The sequence below is a fragment of the Halichoerus grypus genome, chromosome 4 (assembly GCF_964656455.1).
Source record: "Halichoerus grypus chromosome 4, mHalGry1.hap1.1, whole genome shotgun sequence".
NCBI lineage: Eukaryota > Metazoa > Chordata > Mammalia > Carnivora > Phocidae > Halichoerus > Halichoerus grypus.
In genome coordinates this window covers 23,872,120-23,893,946 of record NC_135715.1, presented here as the reverse complement: position 1 = coordinate 23,893,946, position 21,827 = coordinate 23,872,120, and the positions used below count along the sequence as shown (strand labels likewise).

Genomic DNA, 21,827 nt, shown 5'->3' with positions numbered 1-21,827 from the left:
ATAGCCACATTGGCAGCTAGTACTCTCTGCTATATATAGTGCAAATGAAAAGTGGGCAGGGGAGAGATAGATGATGGAAAGATAGATGATAGATACATAGATAGATAGATAGATATAGATAGATACTGCTAGATTCAGGAGCTATGGAGTATGAATACTTAATTAAAATATATAGTTAAAAATAAGTCAATAGAAATAAAGCAAAAAGTCATATTATTTTTCTCTTATTAAATTTCACATTTTCTATTTTCGTTGTTGCTTTTGTTGTTTGCTTTTTAGTTAAATTGTTGCTTGCTTGTTTAGATTATTCACTGTTGGCTGAAGTTTAAGGACTAGTATTTCATACATTGTTGAGGAGAAGATGATGTGGTACAAGCTTTGTCAATAGGGATTTTGACAGTGTATGTCAAAAGCATAAATTATTCTGCATGGAATACAATCTCCATCGGGATAGAAACCCTGGCAGTATGTGCCAGTGATCTGAGATGAATGCCAGCCTCAGTACAGACATGCACTAAATATTGTTGAATAAGTGAGTTAAATACCCCTAATTCCAGTAACTCTGATACCAGGAAAGCATTTTAAGGAATAAAGCAGCTTTGCATAAAATATATGTAAAAGAGTGCTAAATTTGACCTTCTTTCCAAAACTAAAAATGGAAACAATATACATATCCCAAAATACCAGACTGATTAAATTACATTTTCTTCATATAGTGGGATAGTTATCAAAAACAGTAATAATTATGAATATAGGGATATGTTCATGCTGAATGAGATAGCAGTTGCCAAATATTATACATAATATGAGATTAAAGGGGTAACAGCATGCCATTTTACTGCTAATATAAAATAAATGTCTATTGGGCATTAAATGGTATTCTCAGGTTAATTTCATCCTTACAACAGATTAACTAATTTAATTTTAGACGTCTTCAAGCTTATGAGGTTACTATTACTATTAAAGTATTAATTATTTTAAGTCTCACATCAGCCCTATGAGATCAATACTATTTAATTCCCCTGGAAACTGAATCACAGAAAGCTTAATGACCTTGCTTTAGAATGCACATTAAAGACTGTCAAAGAGGGTTTGAACCCAAGGAATCAAGCTCCTCAGCCACTCATCTTAAACCTTCTATTCTATGCCTGAAGCCATATGCATTATAAATTATCTGAATTTCACCTTGTGTGCCTAATTATAGTAATATTTGTTTACTTTCTTATAGTGAACATACATTACTTTTATAATCAGAAAGCTTAAATAAATAGGAAGTGAAAAATTAAAAAAAGAATAAAGCAACAACATAAACATTTGGGGTAGAAGATGAAGAATTTGCACAACAGATTTCAAATGTCGAGGAATCAATACAGTTAGTAACATTAATACAGTCTGAGGTTGACAGTGGTGTAGTATCAGGGGGCATTCTGTCAAGGAGCTGTGGAGCAACATGAGAGGGACCATTGCTATTTTTGTGAGCTCTTATTCTATGGCTAATGTTTCAAGCTGTGACCTCCCTGACACTTTGTGTTTTCACCTTTTCATGGTCTAATAAGTACCCACTGACAGGATCAGAACTTAACAAATTACGTTTGATTTTAACGTAATTTTAAAAATAAAGTGCATAACTCATTCATGGGTAAAAATATTAAAAATGCCCTGATTTGAAAAAAAATGGAGAAAATGTTGAGAAATGTCCACTGAAATTTTATTTAAAGGTGGGGTCACCAGAATGCAAAAGCATTTAATTGGATGTCCTTAACACCCTCTATGGTCAATTAAAAAAAGTCAGATTAAATGTTCTTTATATTTTATATTTCCCTCAGTTGTCATATTATGCTAAAATTTAATTTTATAAAGATGCTTTGTGTATAAAAATAGACAAATTTTCTATAATAATATTGCATATTAAAAATTAGAAATATAAATAACATTTATCAATGCTTCTGTTAAAAATAAATTCATTTTCAATACTGATATTTTTCAATGAGTCATTTTGCAACCCAACTCAGTGTCTTGTTAATATTACATTCTTATTTAGAAATCAAATCTCAGGGCGCCTGGGTTGCTCAGTCGTTAAGCGTCTGCCTTCGGCTCAGGTCATGATCCCGGGGTCCTGGAATCGAGCCCCGCATCGGGCTCCCTGCTCCGCGGGAAGCCTGCTTCTCCCTCTCCCTCTGCCCCTGCTTGTGTTCTCTCTCTCGCTGTGTCTCTCTGTCAAATAAATAAATAAAATCTTTAAAAAAAAAAAAAGAAATCAAATCTCAACAAAAGTATACTGTATTTGGCAATAAAATGCCTGTGATTAAAAAAAGAATCGGCAGTTCTGAAATTGCGGTACTATTTGTATTTCTTTCAGTTGAGGTTCTTTCCTCAACTATTAGAGGCTGTTTTCAAATGCAGTGTAGGGAGCTGTCTTTACATCTCATAATAATTTAAATGACAATAAAAAGCAACATTCTTTTGATCTGTAACTTAAATAATGTCTCAGAGTTCACATTGGATGTAACAGAAGGTAAGGCAAGATATCTCAGCAACTGAGAGGCATTTTCAGGCTTCACTTAATTATATATTATATATAAGTTTTATATATTCATATATTAATACACACATATGAATGATTGAATGAAACCTGAAAATATATCTATATATTTTATGTATATTTATTTATCTATCCTCCAAAGTCCTTTAAAGTACCTAAAATGTTATAGTTATTTCTACTCCTTCAGTGCAATGAAAAAGAAGAAAAGCCATTCTCAGCTATTAGGTGGTTGAAAAGAACACTTTGTCCAAATCTCAGTGGGGGAGTGTGAAATTCCTTAATACCTAAGTTTGCAACAGCAGAGCAGTGTCAAATCTTGACAACAGTAACTGAGAACATAGAAGTTGAGTGTCTTTGTACTCTAAAATTTATCAATATCAATAGCAGAAAGATTTAAAATTAAAGGAGGAATTTTTTTTTTTAATTTTATTTATTTATTTGACAGAGAGACAGGGAGAGAGGGAACACAAGCAGGGGGAGTGGGAGAGGGAGAAGCAGGCTTCCCGCTGAGCAGGGAGCCCGATGCCGGGCTCAATCCCAGGATCCTGGGATCATGACCCGAGCTGAAGGCAGATGCTTAACGACTGAGCCACCCAGGCACCCCTAAAGGAGGAATTCTTATTCTACTGAGGAGACAGAATAACCTAGAACCAACATAATAGAGAAATAAATAGGCCTTTGCAAGAAAAAAAGAGAGAGAGCTTTTTGCTATGCCTTATAGCGCTAAAATTTCATGAGTTCATGTTTGAGGATTTGCATTGTGATCACAAGTTTTTAAATTTAAATTTTGCTGAAAATAGTCATATGGTAAAATAAATAGCATAAGTTAATATAACACAATTCCTTTACCCGTTCAATACTTCAAATGTATTTAGTTGTTTACAGGATGTTACAATAGTAAAAATTCCTTTTTTGAACATTCTTGTAACTTGGTGAGTAAGTGCAAGAACCAATCTTTTTCATTTTGGGACATCTTTACAATTTAAAAAATTGATTAGAAATTAAAATTAAGATATTTCAAAATGCTTGCTTATCAATTTATTTCATAATAATAATGATAATAATAAGACACCATTATACATTAATGCATTTTATTGAAAATAATGTTATCCAAAATAAGTAATGAGAAGGATACCATTACTTTACACCTTAATAGAAAAGAGCTGGATTCTCATTTCTAATGCTGCATTCAATCTCTTGCAATAAGTTTTTCTGCTTGAAGAATATAAAGAAAAGTTGGCCTTATACAAAAATGATGTTGGAAAAAATTAGAAGTATTTTAGTAGTCTTTATTTCAGATAATTTGTAACTTTTCTTGATACTATATTCCAACTTGATGAGTGATAGTTTCTTAAAGATGTAGAATCTGAATCCACATCAACAAATCTTTTATATTTTAGTATTGTAAAATTCACTAGCCTATCTTTTATTGGATATTTTACCCATATATGATTTTGTATCATATTTGTTCAATGAATTATATAGATCTTCCCAGTGTTGACACATTTTATTTTTCATATTAAAAGAAATTATAATCATTAATATCTCCATCTATCTCATAGAAAACCTTGAAGTGTTGGAAAGGTACTACAAGTTTCTGCAAGTCTAATACTTGCTTATAACTGACATCTTTTTTTTTTAATTGTGTATAAAAATGAAGAAAGATGACTATTGGTATAGTTTGGTGTGTATACCTTGATAAGAAACCAGAAATGTTTTTCACTATTGTTTTTGCATCAACAGTGTAAATGTCAATACAACTGTTTCAGGATTAAAAAAATGACCATTCAAAGGGTTATTTGGAACATCGCGTATTTCAGTACTACTTGTATTTTTGGCCAAGCATTTTCATAAATTATCTTCTATGATAGTTAGTTTACACTAACTTTGGACCAATACAGGTAAATAATTATAGCCACATGTGTATATTAGTGCATTTGTAAGTCAAAAGTACATCCTGAAGACAAGATATTAACTCAGTCTCATGTTTTCAGCTAAATCATTAATTTGAAGATTTACTGTATAATTTAAAAGTAAATTGACATGACTTTTTTTTTTTTTACTAACTTTTCTTCTTGTAGGTATTCACCAGTGTCGACTACACAAGGTCTTTTCAATTTCTCAGCCATCATGTACTCTTATTCAAGCAAAGAAATACAGTTCACCCAGCAAGAGACTCTACGACTTTTTCAAATAACTTTCAGCTCTAAGAGAGATCATCATGTTTACCTTTAAAAGATTCAAGTATTTTTTTCTTTAAAATCAGAGTGATTGGTTTCAAAATGATGCCACAGTTTAACTGAAACATAATACTATTTAAAATATCTGTGGTTTAAGAAAAAATGAGTCAAATGATTAACATAAAACTGAGGAAAGATGGTCTTTGTCATATTTTCCTTTCTTAGTTACAGCTGACCCAGTTTATTTGGACTAGTTTCCTTGTTCATGAGTCAGAATACTCACTGAAATGTCAAATTCATCTTTTTCAGCAGCTATAATCATAGATGGTGAAGCTGTGGGTTGAGACAACATGTTGACTCTCCCTTTTTTAGGCCAACATTCCAGCATTAACCATAAGAAAAATATATTGTAAATAAATGTTATTTTATTTTGGAGACAAAATATTTTTATTCTAAATACCTGTTTCAAATGAAATTTAAGCATTTGGAAAGGTTTTTAGGTAACATTTAAAAAAAGGTGCAAAACAAGAATCCAAAGTGTACTTAGCTGTGTTTCCACATATTTACATTTACAGTGATTACTCAAATATTTGGAGGAATTTCTAGCATCTTGCTATCTGCATTCTTTCTTTCCCCTCTTTTCTGATTATATTTTACTCTTTCTATATTGTCTTCTTTTTGAATGATTGAGATATTTTGTTGTTATTTTATCTTCCTTCTGATTCATTTATTGTTTGTTCTAATATGTTGCAAAGGTTTCTTTAGATATTCGAAAAGAATCACTGGACTTTCTAGCATATACTCACAAAAGGCTTTTATATAAAAGCAAAGTGATGGTTGTGGCAAGAGGAATAGAGCTGGCAAGCACTGAGGACTAAGACAAAGAACTGTAGAAGCTCTCAGGAAAGCATAGGTCCCTTGGCCAGGTGATACAGCTAAGTTCATTACAGCAGTTAGGCCAGCAGCAAATCATTAGTAATGAAAGTGATCACCAGGGGATATTTGGACCTTAAACAGCAATTCATAGATAGATCCCAAAGCCCTTATCTTCTTGGCCAATAGTTAAAAACTGGACATCCAGACATCCTCAGGTATGAAGATAGAACTTTTATCAGTCCATTTGTAAATCAACTCTATATTTGCAGATGCCTTATTTAATTCTTTAATAGTTAACCTACTTTATCCTTTCTAATTTAATAGTATATAAACTTAATATCATTATTCTCCTCTTGAAAAAAAATTTTTTTCTTTTTTTATTACATCCTTTTCTGCCATAGATTTGACGCTATCACTGCTCTTTTATTTGGGCATAGTAATTACAATTTCATTTACTATAATATTAAGTTAACTGTTTCTACAGTATACTTTTCAATCTATGTGATGAGTTAGCCATTTTCAAAAAATCATCCCTTTTGAAGTTATTCTTTTCTTAATTAAAAAAAACTTCAGAAAATTCTGAAAATGAACCTAAATGATTCCACACTACCAGTTTCACTCAAGTTTCTGTTTTTATAATAATTTTTTAAAGTATTTCTAGAGAAATCTATCTGAATAAGACCTTTTCTACTCTACAACAGGATATATTTATCCTTTATTAAGGTATGGATATAAAAAGCCAAAGTGCCCTTGGCATGTGCGGCTGGCTTCTGATTTGTAAACATTCATTTTATGCTTGATGTCAATAAGTATCATTAAACTGGCACTTAAAGATTGAAATTGTTTTCTGTTTTTTCCTTTTTGTGAGTTTACTTAGACATCTACATTCATGCTTGAAGCTTTTGAAATTCCTGCTGATTATTATTCCCACCTTACTGACTTTCATTACATTATCCCAGGTTAATGTACAGCAGTTAGATACAAAATACTTTGTTTCATCAGTTATCTGCAAATACATCAAACTTGATTATATTTATTTACCATAGTCAACGAGCTACTACTTATGTCTTCATACTGGTCATTTATTTGTCAGGTAGTGGTGTAACTAAAATCAATCAGAAATCCACATGTGTAATCGTCTTTATCATCTAGAGATGGTAAGAAATTCAAAATATTATGATTTTCCAAGACTTGCCTTAAATTTAGCAAACCATCAAGTGGCCACAGATGTATGTTATCTATGAAGTGCCAAGGCATTATATTCATCTTGTTTTTATCTACATTATAAGCAGATATCAATAAACTACGGAGCATGGTATTACCTGAAAATATTTTAGTTAGCTTGATATGGGCAGTAGATACTTCGATGTTAAAGCTTTCTCCTTTCTCTTTTCTCAGGCAATTAAAAAAAAAAATAGTGGTGGAACTGTCAGGACATATCTTGGATGGTTTGAATAGACTTGAACATGAGATACTTTTCTAAAATTTTGTGCTCAGGTAAGATAAATGTCAACCACTAATTTGAATAGAAGACTTAAAAATCAAAGTCATTTTATGACCAAGATCATACAATGAATGAGCAGTGACTAAAACTCAGGGGAACAAAAACACAGGTTGGGTTGTAAACTAGTCAAAAGGCTTAATTACTCTAAAATTTGGAAGCTAGAGAGGACCTCTGATAACACCTTTGTAAAATGTATGGATGATGGTAGGGTAATAATCTAGCCTTAGTTCCTTTTAAAAATCAATGGATTCTATTAATCATTGAGCCTTTGAGTTTTTCTGCCTATAGGAGTCCCCTGACTAAGTAGAAGATACTTAACAAATATTCATTATTTAACTATGAGCCAGATAAAATTTCATAATTAAAACTGATGTGTTTAAGGTTACAAATTTATTTTTCTAAAAAACAAACTTAAAGTATCATCTCATGTTCTAATCTTCTGGCTCCAGTAACATAATTTAATCACTTGAGATAATGTCAATGAATTGAATAATTTTTCATTCAAGTGCTGTTTTAGCCTAATAAATATAGGGTTATATGTGTCTTCTACATATTATTCCCCCTATGACTTCTAAATTCCAGGTGACATAGTGTCTTATGTAGCATCCAGATTTGGGTGGGGGATAGGTAGTAGGAGCTTACTTGGTCTATTCATCTGCAAGTGTTTTCAGAAACACACTTTACCTCATCTTGTTATTCATCATAAGCTTCTACCTTTGTTGCATCTGATGAGAAGTGTTTAGACCCATGAACCTTCTAGTCACCTAGGTAATTTAGATTATTTCAAGCACTAGGTATTTTTCAGGTTCGCTTGCTCTTTATCAGATAGTTCTTTACAAATATTCAGATGAAGGTAGGGAATAATGCAAACTGAAATTCTCTCCAAAATTCTTTTTGGGTTGGTCCCAAGACCCTTAGTTGGGGAGGGTTGCATAAGCCTTATGAGTTCATCATTCTCATATAGTGGATTTCTTTATGGGTTTCATTGAGCTTAACCCCATCAGAAAGGCACACACTACAGGCAATCTTTAACAAGACTCCAGGGGCAAGGAGGAGCAGTTCTTCTCTGTTCTTGTTCTTATTTCTTTTCTATGGCAAACATCTTAAGCTTGAAGTCTTTCAAATCTTAGTCTTTGATTCTTTAAAATGGGAGACTCTTGAACATGAAGTCTTTCATTGTCCCTGACTTAAGTGTAAAAATCTAATTTGAAACACAAAGCTAATTTTCTGTTGTCTCTACATTCATTTGATCCTCCCTTTACCTCATAGTTTTGAAATCAGTGAATGTTGCTGAACTAATTGCAGGAAGATGGAGGGGGAGAATAGATGTTTGGTTTATAGGTCCAAGTTTTATTTATTTTTTTCATAATTGAAGTATTTTAATTTTATGTACAATGAATTAGCATTAAGGTAGGTATATGGGATATCTGCAGTTGAGGTAGGTATCTTGGATGACACATTCAAGGAAGTTCATTTAATCCACCTTAATGAAGCCTGTATCTTTCCCATACTGACAGAAACACTGGTGGCACATATTGAGGCACATTTTTCTGGACCAGACTGTGCCGTTTGAGCAGACATGGCAACCATGAGAACCCTGGCCAGATTTCCTCAGATGGCTCCAGTAGAGCTGCTGGTGACCCATCTTGCTCTTTCAGATGCAGTGAGGCAAAAGGTGGTCCAAATTTTATTATAGCATATTTCTACTTGCACAAATTTTCTTATTTTTTCCAACTTAGCATAACACATATGCAGACAGTTTTGTATATTTTAAGTGTACATATAAAAATCCAAGTGAGTAAGTGGAACATAACCAGTATATCAAAAGCTGCCTGCATACCCAAAGTTAACCACTCTTATGATTTCTAACAGATTAATCCAGAGTGGTTTTGCTTGTGTTTGAAATTTATATAAATTAATTGTATTGTATGTAGTCCTTCAGATTTTGCTTCTATTGCTCAGCACTACTTTTATAAGACTCATGCATGTTGCCGACTATGGCTCTACCAATGCCATTTTGATTTCTGTATGTTATTTCATTGAGTAAACATATTCCAATTAATTGGAACTTATGGATTTATTTCAATTTTCCAGTTTAGAACTTTGACAAATAATATTGCTACTGATATTGTTGTATGCATCTTTTGGTACACATGCGCATACAATTGTTTTCAAGGGGCGCCTCGGTGGCTCAGTCTGTTAAGCGGCTGCCTTCAGCTCAGGTCATGATCCCAGGGTCCTGAGATCAAGCCCTATGTCAGGCTCCCTGCTCAGCAAGAAGCCTGCTTCTCCCTCTCCCACTGCCTGTTGCTCCCCCTGCTGGTGCTCTCTCTTTCTCTCTCTCAAATAAATAAATAAAATCTTTAAAAAACTTGTTTTCAAGATCATTAGATGATTCCAAAACATTTTCCAAAGGGGGTATACAAATTGAAATGTGTGAACACTACATCCTTGCCAACATTTGGTATTGTTAGATGTTTGGTTTGGTTTTATTTTGTTTTAGAGCCATTATTAGAAAGAAACTTCTTCAAACTGATACAAGGCAACTATGAAAAACCTACAGCTAACATTATATTTAATGGTAAAGGACTGGCAATTTTCCACCTAAAAGCAGGGAATAGGCAAGGAGGTCCATCTACTATTTCTCTTCAATGTTTTACTGGATATTTTAGCCAGCATAAGACAAATAAATGAAATAAAAGGCATTATGATCTACTGGGAAGAAAGAACTATTTTATTTGCAGACAAGATCATTTTCTATGTGAAAAATGCTACAGAATTTATCAAAAAGAAAAGCTACCAGAACTAATGAGTTTAACATGTTTATATGACACAAGGTTAATCTATAAAAATGCCTACATATCCACCTTCATTCTTAAAGAAGATTTTTATGGAGTATATAATTCTACACTTGATCTTAGCCAAAAGGCCGAGAAGCGGTATGGAGTATATAATTCTAATCAACACATTTTTCAGCAGCATTCTGAAACAGTGGGGAGGATCCAAATAACCAATGCTTTATCATTGACACTATTTAGAAACCCCAGTGTGTGATAATAATAAAAAGCAAAGTTGTTTCTACTCAGTTTTATTATGTTTTTAAATTAAATACAAACAGTGAACCCACTTGTTGCCTATGCTTGGGACAAAATACCCTCTCCAGTTGCACTTGGTTTTCCATTATTATGAGGATATCATTCAATTACTTCCAGCTTCCAATCTTTTTGCTTAAAAGTCAACTGTTATTCTTAATTATAAAGTATGATTTTTACTTCTTTGAAGATAAAATAAATCCTTTCCCCCATCTTACTGGTTGCTTTATAGATCTTTCTTTATATTTGTTTTTAATATGTGTGAATTACATTTTATATTTTCATTTTTCTCAGGTTTTGTGAGGGTTTGAAAATGTGCGATTGATGTATTTCATGACTTTTCTTAGGAGTTCTCTTATTTTTTTTTTTTTTTCCTTTTTTCTGACCTGCCTTCAATTTACCAATTTTTCTTCACTTATTTAATCTGGTGTTAAATCTACACTTTGAGTTTTTAATTTTGACAACTGTATTTTTCAATTGTAGAATTTGTATTTTTTTTCAGATCTGCCATGCAGTATTTATCATTTCCTCTTCCACCTTGAAATATGCAGTCTAGTCTTTTATCTCCTCCAACACTTTAATCTTAGTTATTTAAAAATATAAACCTGGAAATTTCTATATATAGTCCTTTTGTTTTTTACTGTCTGTATATCTTCTTGTTCCCATGCACGTATACACACAAACATGCATGCATACACACATATCACACATTAACAAAACCCAAAATAATTATATGAAAAACCTTTCTTTCAATATTTTGAGAGCATATATATGGAGAAACAAAATAAGCTAGTTATATTTAACTAGAAGAAACAGAAATCTATCTTCAGGGATTCAGAATTTAATATACAACTTTTCAACAAGTATCAGTGTTTAATTTTAATAAACAAAATATTAAGCAAAGGTTATGGTAGATGAAACAAACAAGATTAACTATTTCATGGTGAACTTGGAAAAGGACTTATAATTAAAGAGAGGTATAATTTGTTGAAGAGTCCTGTTTTTTTCTTAAACTTTCCCTCATAATATGTTTCTATCTCTTCATGGGACCCTGAAGTGAAATCTTTTTGCTGTGATATGAAGACAGTGACCCTGAAAGTAAAACTACTCTGCTTTATGGTAGTTGTTATGTTGCCAGGTGTCAAGGTGGCCACCTGGGACAATGAGCCAAATTGAAAGTAATAATCAAACTATTGTACAAATACAGGTTTTCCTTGACTTATGATGAGGTTACACCTTACCCATCATAATGTGAAAATATCGTAAGTCAGTAATGCATTTAATATACCTAACTTACCAAACATCACAAATTAACCTAGCCTACCTTAAACATGCTCAGAACACTTGCACTGGCCTACAGTTGTACATAGTCCTCTAACATAAAACATCTTTTATAATAAACAATTGAATATCTCATGTAATATGCTGGATACTGCACTGTTATAAATGTATCACTTATTTACCCTTGTGATCATGTGGCTAAGTGGGAGCTGCTGCTGTCCAGCATCAGGAGAGAGGATCATACCACATATCAGTAGCCCGGAGAAAGATCAAAATTAAAAATTCCAGTTATTTCTACTGAATGTTACCACTTTTGTACCATTGTAAAATTAAAAACTCATAAGTTGAACCAATGTAAGTTGGGGACTATCTCTACTGCAATAGTGCAGGTAAGAAGCAAAGAACAAGAAAAGTGGTAGCTCTCTAATTTCCATGTCTTCCCCACGGAATGACACCAGGCCAGGGTCAGTGAGATGACATGCAATGCAGGTGGGAAAAACTGCGGAGAACTGAGGAGAACTGAACAAAACGCGCCTGTCCAGGATTATTTTCAAGCCTTGAAATCTAATTGAATTTTCCCTGCTTGTTTTCGGACTTGCCTGGGACTTGAGACCCCTTTTCCTTCTATTTCTATCTTTTTGGAATGGCAATGTTTATCCTATAACTATCCCAACAGTGTATTTTATAAGTATATAACTTGATTTCTAATTTCACAAATACATAGATAACAATGAATTTTGTCCCTGGATGGACCATAGCTGGATTCTCACCCATAACTGATTTAGATGAGTTTGAGTTGATTATATTTAGATAAGGTTTGGGACTCTGAGTTGACACTGAAATGGATTAATAATCCTTTTAATGATGTTGGGATGAGGCGAATTTATTTTGCACATGGGAAAGACATTAATTGGAGGAGAACAGAGGGTGCACTGTTGTGAGTTGAATTGTGTCCCCCCAAAAGAAGTATTGAAGTCCTAAGATTAAAATACACTCATGTTTAAGCAGAAAGGCTTGCATAATAACTGTACAAAATGATTTTTGTTCTAAATTCAATATACCTGACTATCAGATACAATTAATGACAATAACTTTGGTTTTTAATGTAAATCAAATTGCTATAGATGCTTGTTCATATCTATTCTGTTTATAAAATAGTCTCACTTCCAGAATAACCATTGATTATAATAATTTATTAAGATAATTAAATAACATAATTTATTAACATAGCTAATCAGTTTGATCACAAAAACAAATTTAAATTGGCTGAAATCTTAAAATCAGTATAGCTAGGGTCATTTCACTCAAAACTTCTTAGGATGTTTTTGGCACATGTCCCATCTGCCAAATTTATAATCCAGGCAAAAGGTAGGCATAAGAAAGAGCAAAAGCTTCAATGTCTATTTGATATTTACAAATAGACTTTATGCAATAACCTCCTTCAAGTGGTATGGATGTAGGTTTACTATTGTCTATTTATATTTTTAGATGGCCATAATGTTTTCTCAGCCAAATGGCAACTGCATTAAGAACTAGAAAACAACAAGATGAAATAAAACAAACAACAACAATCAGCTTCCAATACAATCAGTTGTATTTTCAACCTGGTGTATTTATTACTAAGCTTTTTATCTAGAGATAGAAGTGCCTATTTTATAAGAACTGTAATCAAATAGCTATACATGGTACTGTTTATCATCTAGAAATTCCATCATCTTTATCATCCTATATCAGTAGTGAAAAATAAAAGAACAAATAAAGCTTGGACAATTTTTTGAAGGATTACCTGCCATGACCTAAGGTATCCTTAACTTTCTCAACTGTTAAAAAATTCACTGACTGGAAATCAAAGGTTATCATCCTCTTAACTCTCACCTGGTAAGGCTAGCAATTATACATCCAAGAACTTACTGCCACATTTTAAAGGTTTATTGCTATATTCAAAAGTTTATAACTAACAGGTCTAAGCAGATTTACCAAAGGAAAACCTCAAAAACAGAATAAGGATGGTCTTACACTTCATTGGAAAAAGGCCACATCAGGTCCTACTAACCCAGGTAGTTATCTTTGAAAGTACAGATTCTTTAATTTACATTTTCAAACTCTCAATGCATCACACTCCCATGACCTGTATGTCTTTGATGCTTACAAATGTAAAACTGAGAGTCTTTGGGGATTGTCTAGAAGCAGACAGCATCATAAATAATTCAACTTTTCCAAAAAGTTTCAACCAAATAACCAACTTTCATACTTCTAACTAAGATTCCCAGACACAGACTCTAAATACAAAAAGCCATTAATTGTTCCCTCTTTCTTCTCTCTTTTTTTAAATTATAACTATCTTTAAGCCATTTGTTGTAGTTTAAAATTATAAATTTTTAATTATCAGGGATGAAAACTTTAAGATTTCTCCCTTTATTTCTAATACTTTTTAAAAATAGCTAATCCCTTGTATTTGACAACACTTAACTGATAGCTTTAAAGAACTAAACAGAAAGATATGAAAGCTTGGAAACCTGGCCATTATACCTCTTTCCAAGTTGGGAAATTCAGATGTAGGATTTTTTTTTTTTTTTTTTCTGACTAGGATTGAGAAGAGTCAGTGTTGCTAAAGGAAGCACTTAAAGGTGTATTAATGATTCTTGTGTTCCTTAACATCATAATTCTATATTGTATCTTGTCCAGATCCATAGGTACTTTTGTATAGCCACTATCTGATGAATGAATTCATAAGAAAGAACAATCACTCAAAACTGGTGATGTACTTGAAACTAAATATTTCCTGTGCTATGGGACTTCACCTGTTCTTCAAACTTGGAAATCTGGATAGGGGTTACAGTCTGGACTCTGATCCAGCATAAGAAAGTTTTCCTGAGTGAAATGCTGGTAAAGAGGAATGACTACAAAAATCCCTAAAAGATTAAAAATGTTTTACTATCACCCTTGAAAAACTTGCCTCCAACTATTCCTCCCCACTAAAATTTTCCTAAACTCAAGTTTGTCACCCAGTAGCTGATAAACTGCAACCACCATTTTGCTGCTCTACCATCCTGTTATATAACTAATGTCACATGTTTCCACAAATACTGAGAATTTCTGTAGTGTACACTCTTGGAATAAAACTAAATTTTGACTGATCTTGTTCCATTTGTCATGTAATATACTTAAGCACCTTGTTTCATTCCCTAACATTCATGTCAAAGTTGGTCTCATTTAGCAACTTTTTAAAAAGATTTTATTTATTTATTTATTTATTTATTTATTTATTTTGGTGGGGAAGAGGGCAGGGAGAATGAAGGGGAAAGAATCTCAAGCAGATTCCGTGCTGAGTGTGGAGCCTGGGGGGGGGGGGTCTCGATCTCACAACCCTGTGATCATGACCTGAGCCAAAATCAAGAGTCATTTAACCAACTAAGCCACCCAGGCACCCCTAGCAACATTTTAATATAAAGCTTGAAATAATGACTTGGCTTGTTTTTTCTCTTTCCACAATAGGTAATGAGCATTTGGATTGGTCACCAGGAAAAACAAAACAAAACAAGAAACAGAAACAGAAAAATGAACCAGGAACAAAAATGTGATTTGTATGGCAAGGCAAATGTTCCATTAACAATTTTCCAAAGTAGATGTCCTAAAGATAAGCAAATCCAAATGATGCATTCTGTTTTTTTTCAATTTTAGGAAGAAAACCAACCATAAATCAAGAAAACATTGTGTGATTTGGGGTTTATCATAACAGGCCAGGGGATTGGGTTTGTTTTGTGTAGGGTTGCAAAACATGTATTAATTATTTATAGATCAAAACAAGGAAATAATTAATGGTGGATGAAATTCTTACTGTAGATACGCATAGGGCTAAGTCTTAGGAAAAAATACACCTGATCTTAGCCAAAAGGCTGAGAAGTGTTTAAATCATAGAAAAATATTAGAGTGATGTTAAATACTATACATTTTTTCTTGGAAGCAATTGAAAACACTAAGCTTTTTTAAAGAGATAAAGCTTAATTAGTTATACAGATAATTTTGGGGAGAAGTCAATGATGGATTAGAAATATTTTAGAAGAAGATAGTTTAGGGAAAGACGATGCATACATGCTCAGGATAGTGTTTCAATGAACCGGCAGTTTCCTATACTCTAAATTTGAGACTAGAAAAGATCACAAAAAAAAATCCCAGAATCATGGTTGAGAATGTTTCCTTCCTTTTGCAAAGGGGCTTACCCCTGTTGTTAAGGAACAATCATGATGCCTTTTATTTCTGTTTGTTGTCTGATTGCTGTGGCTAGGACTTCTAATACTATGTTGAATAGCAGTGGTGATAGTGGACATCCCTGCCACGTTCCTTTTTTTTTTTTTTTTTTAAGATTTTATTTATTTATTTGATAGAGAGAGACACAGCGAGAGCAGGAACACAAGCAGGGGGAGTGGGAGAGGGAGAAGCAGGCTTCCCGCTGAGCTGGGAGCCCCATGTGGGACTTGACCCCAGGATCCTGGAATCATAACCTGAGCCGAAGGCAGATGCTTAACGACTGAGCCACCCAGGCACCCCCCTGTCGTGTTTCTGACCTTAGGGGGAAAGCTCTCAGTTTTTCCCCATTGAGAATGATATTCACTGTGGGTTTTTCATAGACGGCTTTTATGATATTGAGGTATGTACCCTCTATCCCTATACTCTGAAGAGTTTTGATCGAGAAAGGATGCTGTACTTCGTCAAATGCTTTTTCTGCATCTATTGAGAGGATCATATGACTCTTGTTCTTTCTTTTATTAATGTATCGTATCACATTGATAGATTTGCGGATGTTGAACCAAACTTGCAGCCCAGGAATAAATCCCACTTGGTCGCGGTGAATAATCCTTTTAATGTACTGTTGAATCCTATTGGCTAGTATTTTGGTGAGAATTTTTGCATCCATGTTCATCAAGGATATTGGTCTGTAATTCTCCTTTTTGGTAGGGTCTTTGTCTGGTTTAGGGATCAAGGTAATGGTGGCCTCATAAAACGAGTTTGGAAGTTTTCCTTCCATTTCTATTTTTTGGAAAAGTTTCAGAAGAATAGGTATTAATTCTTTAAATGTTTGGTAGAATTCCCCTGGGAAGCCATCTGGCCCTGGGCTTTTGTTTTTTGGGAGATTTTTGATGACTGCTTCAATTTCCTTAGTGGTTATAGGTCTGTTCAGGTTTTCTATTTCTTCCTGGTTCAGTTTTGGTAGTTGGTACATCTCTAGGAATGCATCCATTTCTTCTAGATTTTCTAATTTGCTGGCATATAGTTGCTCATAATATGTTCTTATAATTGAGATATCTGAATCGGCAAAGAAAAAATCAAACTCTCACTCTTTGCAGATGATATGATACTTTATGTGGAAAACCCAAAAGACTCCACCCCAAAACTGCTAGAACTCATACAGGAATTCAGTAAGTGGCAGGATATAAAATCAATGCACAGAGATCAGTGGCATTCCTATACACCAACAAGACAGAGGAAAGAGAAATTAAGGAGTTGATCCCATTTACAATTGCACCCCAAACCATAAGATACCTAGGAATAAGTCTAACCAAAGAGGCAAAGAATTTGTACTCAGCAAACGATAAAATACTCATGAAAGAAATTGAGGAAGACACAAAGAAATGGAAAAAAGTTCCATGCTCATGGATTGGAAGAACAAATATTGTGAAGATGTCAATGCTACCTAGAGCAATCTACACATTCAATGCAATCCCCATCAAAATACCATCCACTTTTTTCAAAGAAATGGAACAAATAATCCTAAAATTTGTACGGAACCAGAAAAGACACCGAATAGCCAGAGGAATGTTGAAAAAGAAAAGCAAAGCTGGTGGCATCACAATTCCGGACTTCAAGCTCTATTATAAAGCTGTCATCATCAAGACAGTATGGTACTGGCACAAAAACAGACACAGAGATCAGTGGAACAGAATAGAGAGCCCAGAAATGGACCCTCAACTCTATGGTCAACAAATCTTCAACAAAGCAGGAAAGAATGTCCAATGGAAAAAATCTCTTCAACAAATGGTGTTCGGAAAATTGGACCGCCACATGCAGAAGAATGAAACTGGACCATTTCCTTACACCACACAGAAAAATAGATTCAAAATGGTTGAAAGACCTAAATGTGAGACAGGAATCCATCAAAATCCTAAAGGAGAACACAGGCAGCAACCTCTTCGAACTCAGCCACAGCAACTTCTTCCTAGAAACATCGCCAAAGGCAAGAGAAGCTAGGGCAAAAATGGACTATTGGGACTTCATCAAGATAAAAAGCTTTTGCACAGCAAAAGAAACAGTCAACAAAACCAAAGGACAAGAGACAGAATGGGAGAAGATATTTGCAAATGACATATCAGATAAAGGGCTAGTATCCAAAATCTATAAAGAACTTATTAAACTCAACACCCAAAGGACAAATAATCCAATCAAGAAATGGGCAGAAGACATGAACAGACATTTCTGCAAAGACATCCAAATTGCCAACAGACACATGAAAAAATGCTCAACATCGCTCAGCATTTAATTTGGAAATCCAAATCAAAACCTCAATGAGATACCACCTCACACCAGTCAGAATGGCTAAAATTAACAAGTCAGAAAATTTCAGATGTTGGCGGGGATGTGGAGAAAGGGGAACCCTCCTACACTGTTGGTGGGAATGCAAGCTGGTGCAGCCACTCTGGAAAACAGTATGGAGGTTCCTCAAAAAGTTGAAAATAGAGCTACCCTATGACCCAGCAATTGCACTACTGGGTATTTACCCCAAAGATACAAATGTAGGGATCCGAAGGGGTACATGCACCCCGATGTTTATAGCAGCAATGTCCACAATAGCCAAACTATAGAAAGAGCCAAGATGTCCATCGACAGGTGAGCGGATAAAGAAGATGTGGTATATATATATACAATGGAGTATTATGCAGCCATTAAAAAGAATGAAATCTTGCCATTTGCAATGAGGTGGATGGAACTGGAGGGTATTATGCTGAGCGAAATAAGTCAATCAGTGAAAGACATGTATCATATGATCTCACTGATATGAGGCATTCTTTTTTTTTTTTTTTTTTTTTTTTTAAAGATTTTATTTATTTATTTGACAGACAGAGAGAGCGAGAGCAGGAACACAAGCAGGGGGAGTGGGAGAGGGAGAAGCAGGCTTCCTGCCGAGAAGGGAGCCCGATGTGGGACTCGATCCCAGGACCCTGGGATCATGACCTGAGCCGAAGGCAGACGCTTAACGACTGAGCCACCCAGGCGCCCATGAGGCATTCTTAATCTCAGGAAACAAACTGAGCAATGCTGGAGTGGTGGGGGGTGGGAGGGATGGGGTGACTGGGTGATAGACATTGGGGAGGGTATGTGCTATGGTGAGAGTTGTGAATTATGTAAGACTGTTGAATCACAGGCCTGTACCTCGGAAACTAATAATACATTATATGTTAAAAAAAAAAAAAAAAAAAAGAAGAAGAAGATAGTAGGAAGGGAAAAATGAAGGGGGGTAAATCGGAGGGGGGAGATGAACCATGAGAGAATGTGGACTCTGAGAAACAAATTGAGGGTTCTAGAGGGGAGGGGGATGAGGGGATGGGTTAACCTGGTGATGGGTATTAAGGAGGGCACGTACTGAATAGAGCACTGGGTGTTATACGCAAACAATGAATCATGGAACACTACATCAAAAACTAATGATGTAATGCATGGTGATTAACATAACATAATTACAAAAAAAAAAAAAAAAAGGAACAATGATGAAATCAAAGCAAATAGTCCGCATATTTAAGACAAGTATTTGTTGGAATTCTGGAGTAAAGGGCAAATCCAGCCCTCATTCTCACACCATACTGAGTTATAGAAGAGTTGTTCAGAACAGATCAAGGAATCAAGTGTCATTTTTTTGTGTGTGTGAGAAATTCTCCGCCACACATCCATTGTAAAGTTGGGAAATCTATCCCCATTCCTCTCATTTCTCTTGCCACTTCTTCCCCTGAGAAAGTCACCTTGTTTAGTTGGCTTGTTTAAGTTGTCAGGACCTTGTACTCTCTGCTTCATTTATTCAGGTTTAATAACCTCAGTAGATGCCTATTTGGCCAGTATCTGTTACTTAGAGCTCTTTCATCTCCTCTTCCCTTTAAAACAGATCCCACTTGCTAATTCATTTTCCACCTATCATATATGATTTAAGATAGTACATAGTTTACCTGGAAAAATAATCTGGTTTATTGGTTAATGTACTAGCTTTTATGAAATACTTGGGCCTTAAATTAAAGCAATGCCTCTCAATCACATGTAAGTTACACAACTATCAGCCTTAAATTTTATTTTTTTATTTTACTTACTAGCTTTGTGATCACAGTCAGTGATAGGATAATTTATTTGAATTGGTTTCATCATTTATAAAGTGGGAATAACTTCATAACTTGATACGTATGTATGCCATATATATGTGTATACAGTTTAGAAAAATGTGTAGTAATGGATACTAAAGTAATGTTTGAATGGTTTACTATGTCCTTTTTTTTTTTTTTTTTTTGCATATATAGTTGACCTTTGAACAACATAGGGGTTAGGGACACTGACCCCTGTACAGTCAAAAATCCATATATAACTTTTGACACCCCAAAAACTTAACTACTGATAGCCTACTGTTGACCAGAAGCCTTAACAATAATATAAACATTCAATTAATACCTATTTAGTATCTCATATGTATTATATATTGTATTCCTACCATTAAGTAAGCTAGAGAAAAGAAAATGTAATTAAGAAAATCATAAGAGAAAATATATTTATAGTACTGTATTTATTGAAAAAATCCTCATATAAGTGGACCCCCACTGTTCAAGCCCATTTTTGAGGGGTCAATTGTACCTATTATTCTCATTGTAATAAGCTTTTGCAACAATATAGAAAAACACTGTGGTCTCGAAACAGAAAAATCAATGTTTTCAGCTTTAAGTTGGATCCATTATACCTTATATCTGGAATTATACAAATTAGCCATATTCAGAAAAATAATAACTGTATGAATATCCCCTCAAATTACTCTTTAAATATAAATGTAAATTTTCATTTGGGTTTTAAGGGATTTTTGTTAATTATGATTTGGTCTATCTTTATACACACATTTTTCATAGTATCACTTTTACACATACGTATTCACCATCTGTATTTTTCTTGGTTCCTAAAATATTTCTGACATATGTTTTCAAAGTCACTATCATCATGACTACTTGGGGATTTAGGTCATGATGCTTCTTTCTGCCTTTGGGTGTCCTTTTACACACAAAACTCCCACTGAAAATTTTAGTCTCAGTGCTCTGTAAAAGTCCTATATAAATTTCATGCTAAAGTTGTTATAAAGTTATGATATGAACATATGATAAAGACAGTGCAAGTAATGAGATATTTATTTATACAATAAGTATCAGTACTTAAAAAGAATAGTAAGGATAATAGAAAGAAAATATTAACCTAGATCACATTTTAATAATGTTTCATACAGATAACAAAAGAACAAAATATATTGTTTAATGAATAATCATAACGTGGATACCTGTGTAAACACCACTCTAGTCAAGAAGTAATAAAATATCACCAGCAACTCATAGTCCTCTCCCCTCATCTCATGATTTTTTTCAGTCACAAATTTAGCTATTTCCCAGAAGTCACCACTATATTGACTTTTGTGATATTTATTATTTCACTTGTCTCTATGGTTTTCTCAACTATGTACACATCCTAAAAAACAAATAATATATTATATGTTAAAAAAAAAAGATAGTAGGAAGGGAAAAATGAAGGGGGGGAAATCAGAGGGGGAGACGAACCATGAGAGACTATGGACTCTGAGAAACAAACTGAGGGTTCTAGAGGGGAAGGGGGTGGGGGGATGGGTTAGCCTGGTGATGGGTATTAAAGAGGGCATGTACTGAATGGAGCACTGGGTGTTATACGCAAACAATGAATCATGGAACACTACAATAATGATGTAATGTATGGTGATTAACATAACATAATAAAATAAAATTTAAAAAAAGTATAGTTTAATATTGTCTGTTACTGAACATTTTACATGTAGAATTCATGCTATAAGCAGTGTTTTTTCTTTGTTCTTTCACCTAACAACATGTTTTTTAACCTCTTCAAGTTGTTTTATGTAACCCTAGGATCATTTTTATTAAAATACAGTCCTTGCTTTTAATGATCTTGACATTTAGAATCAATCACAATTCATTTATTCATTTTATTGACTATTTTTTCCCTCTACTATTGAGAATCCTGAGGTAATCATTCCTGTGCATGCATTATGCTACTTTTGAGTTTAAGTTTATTCTGAGGAG

The 21,827-nt window shown here is 33.9% G+C and overlaps 2 pseudogenes; both read right to left on the bottom strand.

The window, feature by feature from the left end:
- Positions 1-8,576: 8,576 nt before the first annotated feature.
- On the bottom strand, positions 8,577-8,747 carry LOC118537216 (small ribosomal subunit protein uS14 pseudogene; annotated as a pseudogene).
- Positions 8,748-9,890: 1,143 nt separating this feature from the next.
- On the bottom strand, positions 9,891-10,043 carry LOC118537228 (U2 spliceosomal RNA; annotated as a pseudogene).
- Between the last annotated feature and the right edge of the window lie 11,784 nt (positions 10,044-21,827).